Genomic DNA, 21,849 nt, shown 5'->3' with positions numbered 1-21,849 from the left:
GATAGTAAGGGATTTGAAAGTAGTGGGGGGAGGGGGAAATGCAAAATGATAGGAGAAGACCGAAGGGGGTGGGATGAAGCTAAGAGCTGGAAAGGTGATTGGCGAAAGTGATACAGAGCTGGAGAAGGGAAAGGATCATGGGACGGGAGACCACGGGAGAAAGAAAGGGGGAGGGAACACCGGAGGGAGATGGAGAACAGGCAAACAACTAAATATGTAAGGGATAGGGTAAGAAGGGGAGGAGGGGCATTAACGGAAGTTAGAGGTCAGAGTTTATGCCATCAGGTTGGAGGCTATCCAGCCGGTATATAAGGTGTTGTTCCTTCAACCTGAGTTTGGATTCATTTTGACAGTAGAGGAGGCCATGGATAGACATATCAGAATGGGAATAGGACATGGAAGGATAGACATATCAGAATGGGAATAGGACGTAGAATTAAAATGTGTGGCCACTGGGAGATCCTGCTTTTTCTGGCGGACCAAGCGTAGGTGTTCAGCGAAACGGTCTCCCAGTCAGCATCGGTTCTCACCAATATATAAAAGGCCTCACTGGGAGCACCGGACGCAGTATACCACACCAGCCGACTCACAGGTGAAGTGTCGCCTCACCTGGAAGGACTGTCTGGGGCCTTGAATGGTGGTGAGGGAGGAAGTGTAAGCAGGATCTCCCAGTGGCCACACATTTTAATTCCACATCCCATTCCCTTTCTGATATGTCTATCCATGGCCTCCTCTATCGTCAGAATTAATCCAAACTCAGGTTGGAGGAACAACACCTTATATACCGGCCTGGTAGCCTCCAACCTAATGGCATGAACATTGACTTCTCTAACTTCCATTAATGCCCCTCCTCCCCTTCTTACCCCATCCCTTACATATTTAGTTGTTTGCCTGTTCTCCATCTCCCTCTGGTGCTCCCCCCCCCCTTTCTTTCTCCGGAGGCCTCCCGTCCCATGATTCTTTCCCTTCTCCAGCTCTGTATCACTTTCGCCAATTACCTTTCCAGCTCTTAGCTTCATCCCACCCCCTCCGGTCTTCTCCTATCATTTCACATTTCCCCCTCCCCCCACTACTTTCAAATCTCTTACTATCTTTCGTTTCGGTTAGTCCTGACGAAGGGTCTCAGCCCGAAACATCGACAGTGCTTCTCCTTATAGATGCTGCTTGGCCTGTTGTGTTCCACCAGCATTTTGAGTGTGTTGTTGTTTAAATTTCCAGCATCTGCAGATTTCCTTGTGTTTGCTCTTCTCCAGATTCTTTTTATTCATAACTTGATAAACAAAATCCTGAAACATGGCAAATCTGGAAGTAAAAGAATAGAACATGAATAATTTTTCTTGCATGATTGTCAAGCCATTTTTAAGTTGCTATTTTTTTCATAATCCAGCTTGAAATACTTATTTAAAGTTTGAACCCGATAATTTTATGATTTTTCATCGCATAAAGCAGAAGAATCAATTATCCACTTATTTTGTACATGACAGAGTGTTCCAGAAAGACTTAATTAATATGTGTTTGAAAACAACAAAATGGATGTTAAATTGTAAACTGAAGCTATCTTATTAATTTTCTTGAATCTCAATGAGGCAATACTCACCTCATTATAAATCTGCTCATTAATTTAACCATATTTTACTTTGATAAAATAAAATTGACAGATATAAATCCACATTTCTTTATTGCTGCAAAAGACAGTGGTCGTTTTAACCTAATTTGCCAGAATTCAGACCACTGAATGGTGTCTGCTTTCTTTCCCTAAAGAATGTTAGTGAACCTAATGAATTCTCTATAATAATCCAATTGCTCCATTGTCACTGGTACTTGTGCTAGACTGTGTTTGTAAGTTTGTATTGAAAAACTTTGAGTGGTAGGGTGGAGATAGGTCTCTACCAAAGGAGGGGTAAAGTGCTCCTTCTCTTCACAATCCTGCAGGTCACCCTTGGGTGAGTTGTAGCTCTTGCATAGCCCCCCCCTCCCCCCCCCCCCCCGCACCGATCAGGGTCAAGTGAAGCCACGGGAGCAGGTGGTGGATGGTCGTATGAGCAATTGGTGAATATCACAAACCTTGGTTATGCAACCACTGACATCAGGCAGACAGTCTCTGAAGAGTATTGATAATGGCTGTGGTCACTCATCTTGTAAAGACACTTCCCAGGAGAAAGCAATGGCAAACGAGTTCTGTCGAAAAATTTGCCAAGAACAATCATGGTCATGCGACAATGATGCCTACATCATACAACATGGCACATGATGATGATATTTGAATAAATAACTTGAATTCAAATGCCCAAAACATCATACTGGATTAAAATACTTATGTCCATACCAATAACCTCTGCATTCCAGTGCATTCCGCTGGTGTTCTGTTTGAACCATTGGAACTATTCACCATCAAGTGTTTTTTCTGCTCTAAGATTTGAGTTTGAATTACATGTAGACCACCCATTAATGTCAACCTGTTGCTACAAACCACATTTGACTTTTCTTTTGCCATAATTCATAGTAAGCACAGGATATGCACAACAAACTTTAAGTTTTGCATTGCTTGTCATATGATAAGGCCCATATAATTTTCAATAATGTCAGAAGGCATTGATTTTTAAGTCTATTTCTAAATTTATTTCACCAATATATGGACATCTAAGGTCCACAGACTTGTGTTAATCTCAGGCTCTAAAGCTACCTTCAACTACTCCACTGGGTGCAGTACTAACCTTTTATTAAATTACATTTGATATTTAGAAATCAATCTCAAAAATAACAATACAATTAAGACTATTACCAGTTATGTTCTTATTATTTTCTTCTGGATGATGTTGTCTTCCTGGCTAACCTCAGTGTCTTCACCTGAGGACCTGAAATTTACTTTGACATTTTGACCAAGCCAGCAGCAACAACTTACATTTTCTTAGTACTCTTAGCTCTCTGAAGAACTCTAAGGGAACACATGGGAGTTCTATCAAAAATTATTTCATACAAAACCACATAAGGAGATATGAGACAAATTGACCAAAGGCTGGACAAAGAATTAAGTTTTCAAGCACATATTTTGAACTTTGAAGTGTATTGGCTGAGGCTACAGAGCTGGTGAGCTAAGCATATGGTAAGGACTGAATGTAGTGGCTTATATCTTCTCAATAAGGTGAAGTTACTTTAAATGTAGACACTTTGAGCTACAAGTCAAACTCACTGAAATATATTATATTTCAATATTTGATTTGTTCCTATTGAAAGCTTCTTTTGAATTGTGTATCTACAGTAGGAGTCTTCTCTGAATGTTCAAATACCCCTGCAGGGTTAAATTAATTGCAATTTTCCTGAATTTATTTATAATGGAGAAAATGAGTTAAAGCCATAGTTGCTTAGATTGCTGCAGGACAATTAACACAACCCCATTGTCTTAACGTTTGGCTGATGTCTCACAGTCATCATTTTGCCATTGATAATTTTAGTCTGTGAGCCAGTTTAACTTCAATTTGCTTCTTGTAACATACAATAAGAACTGAAAACTGGTCCTTGCTTGAATTAATAGCTGCTATATTTGCATACTCCAGAATAATCCCCAAAAGCTTCAAACTCCTCAGGAAGTGGAGTCACTGCCGTGCTTTCTTGGCTAAAGAGGTGGTGCTGAGGGACCAGTGTTACGTGCACTTCAAGAAAATTGGTGTGCCTAACTCCCGCCAAGGAAGAGCCATTTATGTACAGAGAGGAATGGTCACCCTTCCTAAAATCCACAATCATCTCTTTAGTTTCGTCCACACTGACAATCAAGTTGTTCTGCACACCATTCTAATTAGCCACTCTATCTCCTTTCTATAAGCCATCTCAATGCTGGCTTTGATGAAGACAACTACAGCTGTGTCATCAGCAAACTGGATTCATTATAAATGGATCTAGCAAGATAGTCCTGGATCAAAAGTATGAACAGCAGTAGGAGGAGTAACCAGCACTGGAGACACTAACACTCACTGTGGTGGAGCTATCCAACACATATTGACCTTGATCTTTCTGTCAAGAAGTCCAAGATCGAGTTACAGAGAGAGGTTTAAGACCAAATGAGTACAGTCTACCCACCAACTTCTGAGGAATGATCTCACCAAACATGTGCTGGTCAATAAAGAGTATTCTTGCATATGAGACACCATTTTCCAGGTGGGACATGATGGAGTCATGTCCATCATCAGATGGCCCTCCCATCATCAGAGGATCAGTCTGAGTGATAATTGAACTAGCAAGGTCCAATATCACAGAAAGATAGGATTTACTGTGATTTATAATCAGACACTCAAATTACTTCATTATTGTTTGGCATCAGTGCCACTGGGTGGTAGCCATTAAGGTAGGTTACTGTCACTATTTTGGGCACCATGGTGATGGTTGCCTCTTAGAACCTCTGTTGACTTGGCTGCAAGTCTCTCAGCGCCCATCCTGGTATGCGATCAGGCCCCACAGATTTACATGGGTTGACCCTGGCTTGGGTCTTCCTTACATCAGCTGTAGTCAGACGGATTCCCTGCTCCTCAGGGGTAGAGGGACTCTCCCTTGCTAGCACATCGTTCCACGCTTCAAACCATGCATAAAAGACTTTCAACTTACCTGGAAGAGAGACATCACTGTCTTGCAGGGTGGACATAATGATCTGAATACCCTACCACATGCCATTAAAAGTGCATGTTTAGTTTTACCGACAGAGATAAATTTCAAGACCAATACATCTTCGAGAGAAGTCCTTCATTTTCCTCCCCAGCACATTATGAAGAGAACGGGTGAAAATTCTTGCAAATTTTAACAGCGATGTAATGCAGTGTTTCACTTTTGGATTTCACATGAGCATTTAGAAAACATTGAGAAGATTGATTGAGTGTCAATTTAACAATATCAGATAGTGGTTCTATCCTGGGCTCATGCATGAAGAAGGCACAACAGCAGCAATACCTCATTGAGGGTTTAATGAGATTTGGTATAGCACCAAAGACTCCAGCAAATTTAAGCAAATGGACCGTGAAGAGCATTCTAATTGGTTGCATCACCACTGATAGTGAGGCTCCAATGCTCCAATGATGGTTGTAGTTTCAACCATTTCCTCTCTCCTGCTTAGTCATGTGTTGAACTACATTTCTTACTTCACTTGCACATGACCTACGTAGTAATCCTAAGATTACAACCCTGGAAGTCCAGCTCTTTAACTTTCTACTTAGCTCCTTAAAACCCTTGGCAGGACCTTGCTCCTGCCTATGTTTTTAGTATCTATACAGGACCACAACCTCTGGCTACTCACCATCCCCCTCAGAATGCCCTGTACTCACTGCAAGACATCCTTGACCCTGGCATTCCTGGAGTCTTGTCTGTGGCCACATAAATGCCTACTCTTACTATCGAGTCCCCTAGCGAAACAATTTTCTACAGATGTATAGTGGTGAACATTCTAACTGGCGACATCACACCATATGGAGGTCCATTGCACAGGATCTAATGAGGCTGTAGACTCAACCTACTCATCCCCACCACTGTTGATTTCTTCAAAAGACAGTGCCTCAAGAAGACCATATCCATCATTAGAAATCATAAATTGGAAATAGGCAAAATGTAGCTCTGGGTCGTCCAAAGTAATCTTATAACTTTTATAATACATGGCATATCAGACTATAGTTTATTATATTGGTTAGCACGTTAGGTCAGAGAGAAGATTATGATTATAAGTCAGAAGAGCTTGCCATTTTGTCTGTGAGACTTTTGTCAAATTAGTGATCCAGTTGATACCATCTCCCAGTTGCAAAGAAATGTGGCGAGCCATTGGCAACATTGAAAGGAAATGTCAACTGTTTGCCAGTTAGTTGATGATCGATTTCCTCTCGCTATTTCAATGTCATCACTTCGAGCACTTTTAAAATTTTAAAATTTAACGGACAATGATTTGCAAGGGTCAAATTGAATGTATTTTATTAGATAATGAATGAGAGTATCATCAACAGTTCCAAATATTTAATTCTCAGCAATAATAGGCTTTGAAAGGAAAGCAGTATGTTACCTAATTGAACCAATGAACTCCCTCCTCTAAAGTTGTTCCCATGTTATTGCTGGGTCTAGAATTCTTGGCTGTAAGTCCAGCAACAATAACGGAATATTTCTAGAGTAAGATATAATCTCAAAGGGAATCTGCAGGATATGATGTCTGTTATGCCTGATGTCCTTGTCCTTCTTCAGAAATGAAGATAGCATGATTGGGAGGTGCTATCAGCATCGACTCAGTGACCAAATGCAGTGTATTTTGCAAATAGTACCAAATGGAGAAATTAATCGATGAACTATTTGGGATTGTATTTCAAGAGGGCTGCTTTGTTCTGAATAGTGTAAATGATTTTGATTGTTGATGGAGCTGCATGGATTCATGTAATTGGATAATATTTATCAAAGACTGGATTTTTCCTCATTGATCATTGGGTAATTGGATGTGATAACTCAGAATACAGAATAGCCAACCTTTGATTTCTCTTATAACCACAGTATTGATTTAGATGGTCCAAATATGATTAGGCCTTTAGGATGTTTATGGGTATAGGGCTTGACATTGGACATGGCTTTAAATGTCAGGGTATGTAATTTGATATACCCTTGTTGGAGATGGTATTTGCCTGTTGATCAATTTCTATTTATCAACTTGACTGCTGAAAAGGTCTTATTCTTTGCAAAGGTTGAAGATTAAGGCCGTGACAGCATTCAAGTGAACTGTTTCATTCAAATGAGCTGTTCCTTTCATAGAAGGATTGCAAGTAGAATTGGATGTTATGTAAACACTTATGAACATCATCGTCTTACAATGGAAGAAGGATGAAAGAGAATTTAACCAAAAATGGTTGGGTCCAATTTACTCCCTTGAGCTACTCTTGAGGTAATATCATGAGGCCTCCAATTATTATAATAATCTTTCCTCTTATAGTGTATAGCCGATATTAAATAAAACCTTTCCCTTTGGTACCTTGCTTTCCTGAGTTCCTTGAAATTACATTCAGTCCAATGTTGCCTCAATGTCAAATCTCATCTGCAGATTCATCACTCTCTGGTATGGAGGGGCTACTGCGCAGAACCAAAAGAAGCTACAGAAGGTTAGAAATCTAGTCAGCTCCATCTTGGGTACTAGCCTACAAAGTACCCAGGACACCTTCAGGGAGTGGTGTCTCAGAAAGGCAGCGTCCATTATTAAGGACGTCCAGCAGCCAGGGCATGCCCTTTTCTCAGGGTTACCATCAGGTAGCAGGTACAGAAGCCTGAAGGCACACACTCAGTGATTCATGAACAGTTTATTCCCCTCTGCCATCCGATTCCTAAATCAATATTGAATCTTTGGACACTACCTCATTTTTCTTTAATATACAGTATTTCTGTTTTTGCACTTTTTAAAATCTATTCAATATACATAGACCACAATTTATTATATTGTTAAAATTTTATTTATTCTTATTATTTTTAAAATTTTATTTATTATTATTTTTTTCTCTGTTAGATTATGTATTGCATTGAACTGCTGCTGTTAAGTTTACAAATTTCACGTCAGATTGCTGGTGATAATAAACCTGATTCTGATCCTGAAAATCACTCCCTCTCATATCATCTCTGGAATGAAGTTCTTCAGTCTGTGTTTGCTCAACTGAACTAATAAGATCTGAAATCCAATCTGAATTGGTGAACCATTGCAGACAACAATATCTTCCATAACAATGTTGTGGATAGATATTGGATGGGAATTACTCAGATTGGGGTTGTCCTGTTTTTTGTGATGGGATAAACTTATACATAGTTGCTTCAATGCCAGTATTGCTGTTGTACTGGGTAGTACTGGGACAGCTCCTCTCGAATTCTGAACTGACAGGTTTCAATACTACAACCATCTTCAGCGGTTCCATGTTAACTAAATGCTTCTACATAAGCTGGTGTCACGTGAATGAATGAATTCTATATTATCTCCTATTGTCATTGAGCAGAACGTTCATAGAATGTGAGGCCATGGAAGATTTGGAGGGGGAAATAACTTTCATCTGGAAGTCCATTCATACAAGGCATTCAGAAATTCTCCCCCTTTAACGGCATCAATGACTTACATTTGAGACAGTTATGCTCTACATAAGGGACCATCAGGTAGATCACTCTTTTGTATTTTGTCAAATCACAAGGTAAATCAAGACTTGTCATTTCATTGGCCATGAGAGGAATTGTGATATATGAACGGTGATTGATATGTTCGTGGCCTAATGTAGAAGGAGTCAATTTTAGAAAACCTAGTACATTTATTTTTCAACATAGTCCCTTCCTACAGTTATACACTCAGTCCAGCGGTTGTAGAGCATACAGATCTTGGACCTCCAGAAAGTGTCCACAGATGGGTGATTGATAAGTTCGTGGCTGAAGGTAGAAGGAGATGAGTTATACAGCTGTCATTACATGCACATGCAGGTCAACTCTTTGGGTGATTATGCAGAAAGTTTGAAGTTAATAACTCATCTACATTAGGCCACAAACTTATCAATCACTCCTAGTAAGTTATTAACTTCAAACTTCCTGCATAAATACTCAGAGTTGAACTGCATGTGCATGTAAAGCAAGCTGTATAACTCATCTCCTTCTACCTTCGGCCACAAATTTAATCATCACCCAGCTGTGGACACTTTCTGGTAGTCCAAGATCCATCCGTATGCTCCACGACTGCTGGACTAAGTGTGTAAATGTAGGAGGGGACTATGTTGAAAAATATATGTGCTAGGTTTTCTAAAATTAACTCTTTCTACCTTAGGCCATGAACCTACCGATCACCCCTCATATCTACATGACAGTCTGTTGCTGGAGATGTTTGGAACACATGAAAAAATAACATCACTGAAGCTCATTATTTAGAGAGATATAACATCATTATGTTTCCTCTGGCAAGAGGCAAGTTGATGAAGTGAGCACTATTGTTTAGAAATGTTTGTAGATAGGTTGCTGGCTTTCCAAGGGCACATTGCTTTGCTGGTGCCTCTTTTCAACTCTGTTATAACACACACTGTCATGAAATCCGTTAGCTCCTTGTGACCACTGTGGTGCATCATGCAGGTCAGTATCTGGTGTATCAGCAACATTCAGTCCTTTAGGTTTTCAGTCACCATGGTAACCAAGGGTTGTTACGGGTTGACAAGGTCTATCTGTCAATAATGTGCTTCCTGATTCTGCAAACTATACTTACAACGAGAGCAATGCTACCTAGGAAATCTTTACCTCAGAGCACTAGTATGCTAATGGAATATACTGTAGCTTGAAGGGTAATGAAGGAAACTTACAGTATTCAATTGACAATTGACAACCTCCAATAATCCAGTGTATTTAAGACTTGGTGTTTTTGCTTTGGTGATTTATACCGTCTATTCTCCCATCCGTTGGATATTTCTGTTGGATTAGGGCATAGGGTTTTTCTTTTTCTTGTATTTTCCTTGTAGTTCGACTTTACTATGCTTGCTTGTATTTTTATATAATCATTTATATGCATGTAATTATTCAGTAAATCTTCCAGTAATTGTAAAGTAGCTGATGCTGAATTTTCCTAGATGCATCTCAGCCTTTTTTTTCTGCGGCAGGTATCATGCCACTTGAATCTGGATATTTTAAAGGTTAATTGTTATCGCAGCAGTTTTGTTTATCTCTAGTTTGAGCATAACATAACCATGACATTTTACTTTGTCTTTTCATTGTTCATTCTTTGTTCTTCCAACAGTTTAATAAAACAGCCATAACCATCAAGTCTTTTGCCTCATTCCAAAATACCTCAGATCAATACCAACAGATACAGCAGTCCAGATGTAACATCTCAACTTGAAATGTTGATTGTCCATTTCCCTCCATGGATAATATCCTACCCACTAAGATACTCCAGTGTTTTGTATGTTTTGTCAGACTCTTTGATGTTATTCTAAATTATTGTTCACTATGCTTTTAATTCACTGTATATTTTGATGTTACACAGTACAAAAATGTGATAAATCCTTGTAACAGGGAAGCAGGTTTATGGGTTTTGTGAGTGAGACAGAAAACATTGACTATGAATAATTTATTTACAAACATTGCAAAATTCAACCAAACAACCAAGCTCCCCCAAGTTCCTTCGGAGCAAGAAGGCTGCGAGTGAACAGCTGATTTTTCAGAATGAAGGGAGTTTTTTACTACTCGATGTAGTAAAAAGAGAGATGAGACTGTGCAGGCACGTGACGTCAGCCAGTAGAGCGTGAAAAGTTTAAAAAGAAGACCACCCTATCCAGCAGGCCATGTTTAAAGTGGGCAGCAGAGTAAGAGGCAGCAGAGTGTTAGGGCTTTGGCTCAATGGGTTTAGGTGGTAACGGGACGAGGTGAGGTCAGGTAGGCTTAACTGTGTTAATAGCAGAAAGGAGAAAGTATGTGTGCGAGGCCAGTTTTCTGTGCTCGGTGTCAGATGTGGGAGGTCCTGGAGTCTCCCAGCATCCCGGACGGCCATATCTGCACCAGGTGTGTCAAGCTACAGCTCCTGAAGGATCAAGTTAGGGAACTGGAGATGCAGCTCAATGACCTTTGCATGGACAGGGAGAGTGAGGAGGTGATAGAAAGGAGCTATAGGCAAGAGGTCACACCAGGGCTACAGGTGACAGACAAGTCAGGGGAGAGAAAGGGAAGAGTCAGGAACTAGAGAGTACTCCTGTGGCTGTGCCACTTGACAATAAATACTTCTGTTTGAGTACTGTTCGGTGGGAGTGGGGGGCAGCCTACATGGGGAAAGCGGCAGTAGCCATGCCTCTGGTACAGAGTCTGGCCCTGTGGCTCAGAAGGGTAGAAAAGGGAAGAGGAAGGCAATAGTGATAGGGGACTCTATAGTTAGGGGGTCAGTCAGGCGATTCTGTGGATGCAGGAAAGAAACTTGGATGGTAGCTTGCCTCCCAGGTGCCAGGGTCTGGGATGTTTTGGATTGCATCCAGACATCCTACGGTGAGAGGGAGAACAGCCAGAGGTCATGGTACATATTGGTACCAATGACATAGGTAGGAAAAGGGAAGAGGTCCTGAAAAAAGACTACAGGGAGTTAGGAAGGAAGTTGAGAATCAGGACCGTAAAGGTAGTAATCTCGGGATTTCTGCCTGTGGCACGTGACAGTGAGAATAGGAATAGAATGAGGTGGAGGATAAATGCGTGGCTGAGGGATTGGTGCAGGGATTCAGATTTCTGGATCATTGGGACCTCTTTTGGGGCAGGTGTGGCCAGTACAAAAAGGATGAGTTGCACTTGAATCCCAGGGGACCAATATCCTGGCAGGGAGGTTTGCTAAGGCTACTGGAGAGAGATTAAACTAGAATTATGGGGGGTGGGAACTGAACTGAAGAGACTGGGGAAAAGGAGATTGGCTCACAAATAGAGAAAGCTTGGAGAGGAAGAACAGGCAGGTAATAGAAAAGGGACACGCTCAGACTGAAGATTGAGATATGTCTATTTTAACGCAAGGAGTGTTGTGAACAAAGCCAATGAGCTTAGAGCATGGATCAGTACTTGAAGATGTGATGTGGTGGCCATTACAGAGACTTGGATGGCTTAGGGACTGGAATAGTTACTTCAAGTGCCGGGTTTTAGATGTTTCAGAAAGGATAGGGAGGGAGGCAAAAGAGGTGGGGGTATGGCACTGTTGAACAGAGATAGTGTCACGGCTGCAGAAAAGGTGGATGCCATGGAGGGATTGTCTACGGAGTCTCTGTGGGTGGAGGTTAGGAACAGGAAGGGGTCAATAACTCTACTGGGAGTTTTTTATAGGCTGCCCAATAGTAACAGGGATATCAAGGAACAGATAGGGAAATAGATCCTGGAAAGGTGTAATAATAAGAGAGTTGTTGTGGTGGGAGATTTTAATTTCCCGAATATCGACTGACATCTCTCTAGAGCAAGGGATTAAGATGGGCTAGAGCTTGTTAGGTGTGTTCAGGAAGATTTCTTGACACAATATGTAGATAAGCCTACAAGAGCTGAGACTGTACTTCCATCGGAATTGGGAAATGAACCTGGTCAGGTGTCAGATCTCTCAGTGGGAAAGCATTTTGGAGATAGTGATCATAATTCTATCTCCTTTACAGTAGCATTGGAGAGAGATAGGAACAGACAAGTTAGAAAAGTGTTTAATTGGAATAAGGGGAATTATGAGGCTATCAGGCAGGAACTTGGAAGCTTAAGTTGGGAACAGATGTTCTCAGGGAAAGGTATGGAACTAATGTGGCAAATGTTCAGGGGATATTTGTGTGGAGTTCTGCATAGGTACATACCAATGAGACAGGGAAGTTATAATAAGGTACAGGAAATACAGTATACAAAGGCCACAGTAAATCTAGTCAAGAAGAAAAGGTTCAGAGAGCTAGGTAATGTTAGAGATCTAGAAGGCTATAAAGCTAATAGGAAAGAGCTTAAGAAGGAAATTAGGAGAACCAGAAGAGGCCATAAGAAAGCCTTGGTGGGCAGGATTCAGGAAAACCCCAAGGCATTTTACAAGTATGTGAAGAGCAAGAGGATAAGATGTGAAAGAATAGGACCTATCAAGTGTGACAGTGGGAAAGTGCGCATGGAAATGGAGGAAATAGCAGAGGTATTTAATGAATACTTTATTTCAGTATTCACTATGGAAATGGATCTTGGTGATTGTAGGGATGACTTACAGCAGACTGAAAAGCGTGTGCATGTAGATATTAAGGAAGAGGATATGCTGGAGCTTTTGGAAAACATCAGGTTGGAAAAATCACCAGAACTGGATGAGATGTACCACAGGCTACTGTGGGAGGTGAGGGAGGATATTGCTGAGCCTCTGGTGATGATCTTTCCATCATCAATGGGGATGGGAGAGGTTCTGCAGGACTGGAGAGCTGTGGATGTTGTTCCTTTATTCAAGAAAGGGGGTAGATATAGCCCAGAAAATTTTAGACCAGTGAGTCTTACTTCAGTGGTTGGCAAGTTGATGGGGAGAGAAGATGGAGAGGCAGGATTTATGAAAATTTGGAGAGGTATAATATGATTAGGAACAGCCAGCATGGCTTTGTCCAGGGAAGGTCATACCTTACGAGCTTGAGTGAATTTTTTGAGAATGTGACTAAACACATTGATGAAAGAGGAGCAGTAGACGTAGTGTATATGGATTTCAGCAAGGCATTTGATAAAGTACCCATTGCAGGGCTTATTGAGAAAGTAAGGAGGCATGGGATCCAAGGGGACATTGCTTTGTGTATTCAGAATGGGTCATATTCTGCATGGAGGTCTGTCACCAGTGGGGTGCCTCATTAATCTTTTTGGGACCCTTACTCTTCATGATTTTTATAAATGACCTGGCTGAGGAAGTGGAGGGATGGGTTAGTAAGATTGCTGATGACACAAAGGTTAGAGGTGTTGTGGATAGTATGGAGGTCGGTCAGAGGTTACAGCGGGACATTGATAGGATGCAAAACTGGGCTGAGAAGTGGCAGATGGAGTTCAACCCAGATAAGTGTGAAGTGGGTCATTTTGGTAGGTTAAATATGATGGCAGAATGTAGTATTAATGGTCAAACTCTTGGCAGTGTGAAGGATCAGAAGAATCTTGTGGACCGAGTCCATAGGACACTCAAAGCAGCTGTGCAGGTTGACTCTGTGGTTAAGAAGGTATATGGTGTATTGGCCTTCATCAATCATGGGATTGAGTTTAGGAGCAGAGAGGTAATGTTGCAGCTATATAGGACCCTGGCTAGACCACACTTGGAGTAAAGTGCTCAGTTCTGGTCACCTCTCTACAGGAAGGATGTGGAAGCCATAGAAAGGGTGCAGAGGAGATTTACAAGGAGGCTGACTGGATTACGGAACATGCCTTATGAGAATAGGTTGAGCAAACTCAGCTTTTTCTCCTTGGAGTGAAGGAGAATGAGGAGTGACCTGATATAGGTGTACAAGATGATGAGAAGCATTGATCATGTGGATAAACAGAGGCTTTTTCCCAGGGCTGAAATGGTTGCCACAAGAGGACACAAGTTTAAGGTGCTGAGGAACAGGTACAGGGGAGATATCAGGGGGAAGTTTTTTATGCAGAGAGTGTTGAGTGCATGGAATGGCCTGCCGGCAATGGTGGTGGAGGCAGATATGATAGGGTCTTTTAAGAGACTTTTAGATAGGTACATGGAGATTAGTAAAATAGAGGGCTATAGGTAAGCCTAGTAACTTCTAAGGTAGGGACATGTTTGGCGTAACTTTGTGGGCCGAAGGGCCTGTATTGTGCTGTAGGTTTTCTATGTTTCTAAACTACAAAACTACATGTTCAATCAACAGATACTCAGTTAAAAGTGCCCGCGGAACATACCTTCCCAAGGGCTCTCTGCAGTATGCCTTAGAGAAATGAAAAAGAAAGGGAACCTTTTGCACATGTTACTCTTTATATCCCATAGCTGCTTGAAATTGGACACTAGGTGCCGTTGCATGCAGGGCAACCAGTGGGAAGAACTGGTATGGATTTCAAATGCACGAATCACAATTGACATGACAAAAGCATCTGTTGACCAGCAAGTAAGCCATGCCTACACAGTACGATTCTCTAGTGAATTTTCAAGACAGCACATGAAATGGGGCTCCGGTTAATTTAAACAGAGCCCAGGAACAGGGCTGCCATTTGCTAGAGGGGACACAGGAAGTGGGACCATAGTGTGTGGAGCAAGCATGAGATCCAGGATCCTATTTGTTAAATGGAGAATGGCAATCGAAAACTGACTAGTCAGATACAAAATCACTGGAATTTCTGAATAGTCCAGAGATGAATTGTTGCAGATTCACACACTGTGTGAACAAGTATTACTGTCCTTGTTAGCTGTACACAGAAGTCATTGTGAAATGATTGCAATATCACACATTATGTTGTGTCCACCCTATAGATGCACAGTTAAGAAATTTCATGAATTCTATTGTCTTTGGACACTATCATTTTGAACTAACAAGGATGATGTTCTAAGCCACTGGCCTTGTCATCAGTCAGGTTAACAAATGCACTTGCCATATAAGTTCAAATGGTTCAATTTAATAACAGAGAAAGCAGACAGTATACAACTCGAAATTCTTACTCTTCACAGACGTCCACGAAACAAAAAAAAACAAAGAATGAATGACAGCAACATCAGCAACCCAAAATGATGGAATTCTCTCCATTTGCCCTGAAAAGTGGAAAACAATTTCAAGGGGTACAATACCATTCAGGACAAAACTATCTGCTTGATGACACCCCATCCTACTCCCTAGACATTCTTTTCCCCCCACCATTACCACAGTGGTACATAGTGTGCATTATAAACAAAATGCACTGCAAATACAAGGAGCCCTTATCTGCAGAGGACTCTAACAGCATTCTCCAAGCCCTCAGCTTCTACCACAGAGAAGAACAAAGGCAAATGTTGAATAGGAACACCATTAACTGCATGTTCCACTTCAAGTTCACGTATTCCTGTCTTTGAAATACATTGATGCTCCTTCATTGTCAGTGGGTCTAAATCCTGGAACTCAATCCTATGGCAGCACTTTCACAGCATGAGAAAGCAGCTCACTCTCACATTCTCCAAGGCAATTGTAGATGGAAAACTAATGTTTGCCTGGTCATTGTATCCCAAAAACTAATTTCAAAGGTCTGCTAGAACTACTCATAAAAGAAGCAGAGAATTCCTCCTGTGTCCTAACTAGCATGAGATCCACAAATAGCATCACAGAGAATAGGGAATTGATGCTTATGTCTTGTCGCCAATATAAAGATTCTTTTGTAAGTATAACGACATATCATCTGCATCCAGATGCTTAACAATTTTGATTTCACAAGCAACATCAATTGTTCCTCAAGTTACAAGCAGCTTATCCTACAGTCAAAAGCATCACGAGGGAAAATCTCATCCACACATTCGAGGAAATCCTAAGGTAATGGAGTGGTAGACATTTTCAATCTTCATTTTGCTTTGAGGTATGTTCGCAAACTTCCCTGACTGAGAATCCTCCTGGATTTTTCAAGCAAGTGAGGTGAAGTGGAATTAATAACCTTACATTGCATCAGTTCAAGTAAGAATAGTTGTACGATAACATTGAGGGAATTGGTGTAAGAGAGATAAGTTGTTCAGTGTTTAGAACCTCAGCATTCAATCCTATTAACTAAATCTTCAAGGCTGTTTGAATTGTCACATTAATGCGACTTTTGCAGCTTTTCTTGGTCTCAATCACTTACATGGAGAATCCTTTGGGATCAAAGTAAATTTTTCCTTCTAATCTAATATCCAAAGGCATGTTTGGATTTGAATTATTTTGAAACATTCACTACACTCCAAATATCCAGGGTGTGATGAACACAAAATCTGGAGATGCTGTACCAATTAGGGCTATGAAAAAGTGTTCTGGAATGTATGTACTAAATAAGAAAGAGAGACTCAAAATTCAGCTGGTTCACTTATTGCTTCTAAAACATTTATTAAACTGCATTGTGTGCAGGAAATTGTTAAGCCTTGCAACTGTGATTGACCAAGAATCTGAATTAAGTTCCAAATTTACACTCCTCTTAATTAAGAATTAATTCAACAAGGCTGTCCTTTAAGTCCTTTATTATTTGACATTGTTTTAGAACCTTTAGCCATTGCCATTCGTGGATCACCTAATATTTTTGGTATTACTCGTGGGGAAGGGACTTATAAGTTATCATTATATGCTGATGATTTGTTACTATGTATATCTGACCCTGAGAGATCTATTCCTGCTATTTCGTCCTTGCTTACTCAGTTTAGTAGCTTTTCTGGTTACAAACTGAATTTTAATAAGAGTGAATTATTTCATTAAATATGCAAGTTCCAATTTATAAACACTTACCATTTAAACTTGTTACAGATCATTTTACTTATTTGGGTATTAAAATTACCAAGAAACATAAGGATTTATTTAAAGTTAATTTTTTACCTTTAATTGACCAATTCAAGCAACTTGTTACCAGGTGGTCCCCATTATCTTTGTCATTGGTTTGTCGAATTAATGCTATTAAGATGATAGTATTACCCAAATTTTTATATTTATTCCAAGCATTACCAATTTTTATTCCTAAATCTTTTTTTGATATTATTGACCCCAAAATATCCTTGTATGTGTGGCAGAATAAAAATCCTAGATTAAGTAAAAAATATTTACAAAGCCTAAGAAGGAGTGTGGTTTGGCTTTGCCAAACCTGAGATTTTACTAATGGGCAGTTAATATTCAATATTTAATATTTTGGACACAAGAATTGATTCTAGTATCTTGCCCACAATGGGTAAATTTGGAATGAAAATCTGTACAAGACTTCTCATTGTTTTCTATTTTAGGATCTTCGCTTCCTTTTGCTTTATCTAAATTGAATAAACAAATGACCAATCCTATAGTTAAACATACATTACGAATATGGTTTCAATTTTGTAAATTCTTTGGCTTGAATAAGTTTATCTTATCAAGCCCTATTATATCTAACTTTTTTTTTCTGCCCTCTTTTATGGATCACGCCTTTGTATTATGGAAAACAAAAAGGTATAACATGTTTTCGTGATTTTTTTTAGACAATAGTTTTATGTCCTTTGAATAGCTATCTAATAAATATAATTTGCCTAAAACTCATTTTTTTAGATACTTGCAAGTTAGAAATTTCTTGAATAACATGTTACAGTTTTTTCCGAAATTATGCCCAATGGACATTATGGAAATTTTTTTAGCTCTGAATCCTTGCCAGAAGGGTTTAGTTGCCATCTTTTATAATATGATCATGAAAATACAGGCAGAAGTATCAGGAAAAATTAAGAAGGAATGGGGAAAAAGAACTTCATTGTCTTATACCCACTGAGCAGTGGGAGAAAATTTTACAATTGGTCAATTCTTCCTCTATTTGTGCTAAACATGCCTTAATACAATTGAAGGTTGTACATAGGGCTCATATGTCTAAGGATAAACTTGCTCGATTTTATTCTTATGTTAATCCAACCTGCGACAGATGTCGTTCTGAAGCTGCTTCATTGACCCACATGTTTTGGTCTTGCCCCGCTTGCAAAATTATTGGAAAGATATTTTCGGTATTATTTCAAAAGTTCTGAGTATTAAATTGCAACCGCATCCTATTACTGCAATTTTTGGTTTACCAATGGTGGATAATAGTTTATCCCCCTCAGCTCGGTGGATGATTGCATTTGTTACATTAATGGCTAGAAGATCTATCCTATTGAATTGGAAAGAAATTAATCCTCCAACCATATTTCAGCGGTTTTCTCAAACTATTTCTTATTTGAGTTTAGAAAAAATTAGAAGTGTTGTTTTTGACCCTTCAATTAAATTTGAAGAAACTTGGAGACCATTTATTCAACATTTTCGTATTAGTTAAACTGACTTTTCCTAAACCCTGCTTCTACTATCCTTAATTATTTGGATGGAAGTACGGAGTTATTGACGCTGCTGTGTATATTTGACATAATGCAATGGCCCATGTTGGTTAGGTTTTTTTTGGAGGTTTTTTTTTCTTATTTACTCCTTTTTTCGTAATCACTGTGAGTTTGGGAGGTTATTATATATGGATTATCATCTATTTGTATTTATACTTTAACCTATTAATTATGTATTCTCAAACTCTCTGTATCAATTTTTCTCTTATGTTTGTTTAAAATTAATAAAAAGTTATAAAAAAAAGAATTAGCAGAGCTTTATGTACTTTATGTGTTATATATTTTAATTCATGTAACTGAACTAGGTCACTGTAGCGATAACTTAATTTGGCAGCCAACGTCCTATAACTAGGTATCATCTGAATACACCTGATTAAACGTGCAATGTTTGCAGTCTTGTACAATTTCAATGCTTATTAAATTCACAGCAAATAACTTAAAATTATGATGCTTATAACTAGCATCACTTTATAAACTGAAATACTTTGGACAATAAATTTCATGTTCTGTGCTCGCTAGTAAATGGGCTTCCGTCTGTTCAAGTGCAAAGCTGTGAAATTACATATTGGCTTTACTGAAGAAATTGTTACACTTAGGAATCAAATACCAATGGTGCAATGTGTATTGAGTAGAGCTGACTCACAGTGCCAGAGACTTGGGTTTAATACTGACGTAGAGTATACTGCAAAACTATACAGCAAAGGAGCAGACTCTTCACTCCCCAGCATTGTATTGAGCTAATTAAACAATTCATACTATCAATCTGATGATATGAATATTGATTTCTCCTTCCAGTGACCAACTCCTACCCCTCTACTTCTATTCCACACTCTGAAACTTTACTTCTTCTCACCTGCATATTACTTCCCCCTGGGTTCCCTCCTGCTTCCTTTTCTCCTATTGTCCACTCTCCTGTAAGATTCTTTGTTCTCTCAGGCCTGAAGAAGGATCTCGGCCTGAAATGCAGGGTGTTTATTAATTTCCATAGATGCTGCCTGATTTGCTGAGTTCTTCCTGCATTTTGTGTGTGTTGTAATTTAAACTAGTAACTGAATACCTAACTAAATTAAATTTGTTCCATGCTCCCCCCTTTTCTGCTCATTCATGTGTCTATCTATGAGCTTTTAAATACTTCTATTGCATCTTCCTCCACCACCACCCCTGGCAGTGCATTCCAGGAACCCACCAATCTGTGAATGAAGAGAAACTTGCCCTGGCACATCTCCTATGAACTAATTCATTCTCATCTTAAATACCTGCCCTCTAGAATTAGACATTTCAATCTGGGGGGGGGGGGGGGAATAAATCCAACTGTCTACTCTATTTATGCCTCCCTTAATCTGATAAACTTCCATCAAGTCTCCCTTCTACCTCTGCCACTCCGGAGAAATCAACTCAAGTTTGTCCTGCCCTCTTCTTATAATACATGCCCTAGAATCCTGGCGGTATCCTGGTAAACATCTTCTGCACCCTCTCCAAAGCCTCCACATCCTTCTTTGACTATAATAGGACAATCAAAATTAAGTGCAATACTTCAGATGCAGCCCAAGCAGAGTTTTATAAAACTGCAATATAACTTTATGACTCAATGCCTCACTATTAAAGGTAAGGATGTCAAATGTCTTCCTTACCACTATATCAACCTATGCAGCCACTTACAAGCAGAATGGATTTAGAGTCCAAGATACCCCTGAATATGAACACCGTTAAGGGTCCCACCATTAATTCTACAATTTCTATATGCTTGAGCTTCCAAAGTGCAACACCTCATACTTGTCTGGATTAAACTTCAATTACCATTTTGTTGCAACATTTTGTATCCTGCATCATTCTTTGGCAATCTTCTGCAATCCACAACACCACCACTCTTCTATTCAAGAGACTGCAAATGCTGAAATCCAGGACAATAACCAATTTGCTGGATGAAATCTATGGACTGAATCTTGATAAAATGTCAACAGTTCCTTTCTAGTACAGATGCTGCTTGAGCTGCTAAGTTCTCAAGCTGTTCTCATCGGTTACTGCTCTCCTGGAATGCTGCAACAGGCAAGGCCACGGCTTGAGGCCTAATCCTTACTACAACCCAGGCCATGTAGCTCCCCTGCTGTCTATCTCAAGAGAAATATCCAAGGTAGTCACTCACTGTTAGACTGCACACCACCTTTGGCACCTACTCCGATGCCTTCCTGTAACAAGCAGTAACACAGTCAAAGCTAAGTCCAGCTCCTCTACCAAAAAACAGCCTACTAACAAGACAGAGCTTCCATACCCAAATTTCTTAATGTCCAGCATTGTTCTGTGATTGTAAAAAAAGATGTTTAAAAAAAGGCAATAAACACCTCTGGTTGGCCTCCAAGAGACCACAGCATCCAAACGCACTGCCATCTTTGGAGAAGGTCAAGCAGTTCTGAGGAGGAAATGAATAGTATATGTTTTGAGTTAAATCCTCTTGGATTCATCTGACCTAGACATGCCCCTCAGGGGAGAGCTCTAGATGCAGCCATTTCCAGGTGCTTCATATTTTCCTTCCATTATTAGGTCTGAGCTGTGAATGCCTGCTGTTCAGTTCTACTCACCACTCAGTAAAAGAAGCAACCCATGCCTGCATGCAGTAAGATCTCAAAAACATTCAGACTTGGGCAAATAAGTAGTAAGTTACAATATTGGCAATGACCAACTTCAACAAGAGCAAATTTACCCATGACTGTAATGATATTCCTATTACTGAGATTCCTGGTATCCACATTCAATCCTCAACCAGACTAGCCTCATGAGCTGCAAGAACAGATGAAATCCTGGATGTTTTGAAGTAAGAGAGTCACCTCCAGACATCCATGTCTAAAAATGTAATTCAGAACGTGAAGGAATATTTGGTTCTTATACCTGATCAAGCTATGTTGGCTGGAGTCAGGGTTTTAAGCTTTGGCTCTTGGTAGAGTCACTCACGTCAAACAGGTCAAAAGGTAGAGGCCAGACTAACAGTGGAAAACTGGTCCTCCAGATTCAGTGGTTCAGCTCACGGGTAACAGGGCTATTGAAACAAAACTGTTACAGAAACAGCAATGAAGAATTCTTCTACATTTGAGTGCGACGGTAGTCATGAGTTCCCACCTGGAACCTGCATGACTGACAGTAGTGCAAACCGAGCTACTGACACGATGAAGGAAACTCTGAACACCAACAGAGGTGGAGGGCCTTCTTGCTGCCCTAAACGTCAGAGGTGTAATAGGCAATAGAGTAGAGACAGCTGAGCAAACACTGAAGAAACTTGAGACCATGCATAATCGAGCATTGTCTTAGATTGGTATGCCATTCTTGCTCCCATAATACTAAACAAGCAATCACTGCATAATGGCACACAATAATTGTAGTGTCTACCATCGAATGTGTACCATCCACAACCT

At 40.0% G+C, this 21,849-nt stretch overlaps 1 long non-coding RNA gene across 1 annotated transcript in view; it reads right to left on the bottom strand.

Moving 5' to 3' along the window:
• Positions 1 to 1,165: 1,165 nt before the first annotated feature.
• LOC132377515 (uncharacterized) overlaps positions 1,166 to 21,849 on the bottom strand; it is a 154,538-nt gene continuing 133,854 nt past the window's right edge. Inside the window, exons 2-3 of the long non-coding RNA XR_009506667.1 lie at positions 2,065 to 2,178; positions 1,166 to 1,302 (exon numbers count right to left, since the gene is read on the bottom strand). This is a non-coding gene — a long non-coding RNA (uncharacterized LOC132377515). The remainder of the gene's footprint in view (positions 1,303 to 2,064; positions 2,179 to 21,849) is intronic.

Source organism: Hypanus sabinus, chromosome 18 (genome assembly GCF_030144855.1).
Source record: "Hypanus sabinus isolate sHypSab1 chromosome 18, sHypSab1.hap1, whole genome shotgun sequence".
In the NCBI taxonomy this organism is placed as follows: domain Eukaryota; kingdom Metazoa; phylum Chordata; class Chondrichthyes; order Myliobatiformes; family Dasyatidae; genus Hypanus; species Hypanus sabinus.
The sequence above is the reverse complement of the archived record's forward strand: the minus strand, read 5'-3'. Positions and strand labels throughout refer to the sequence as shown.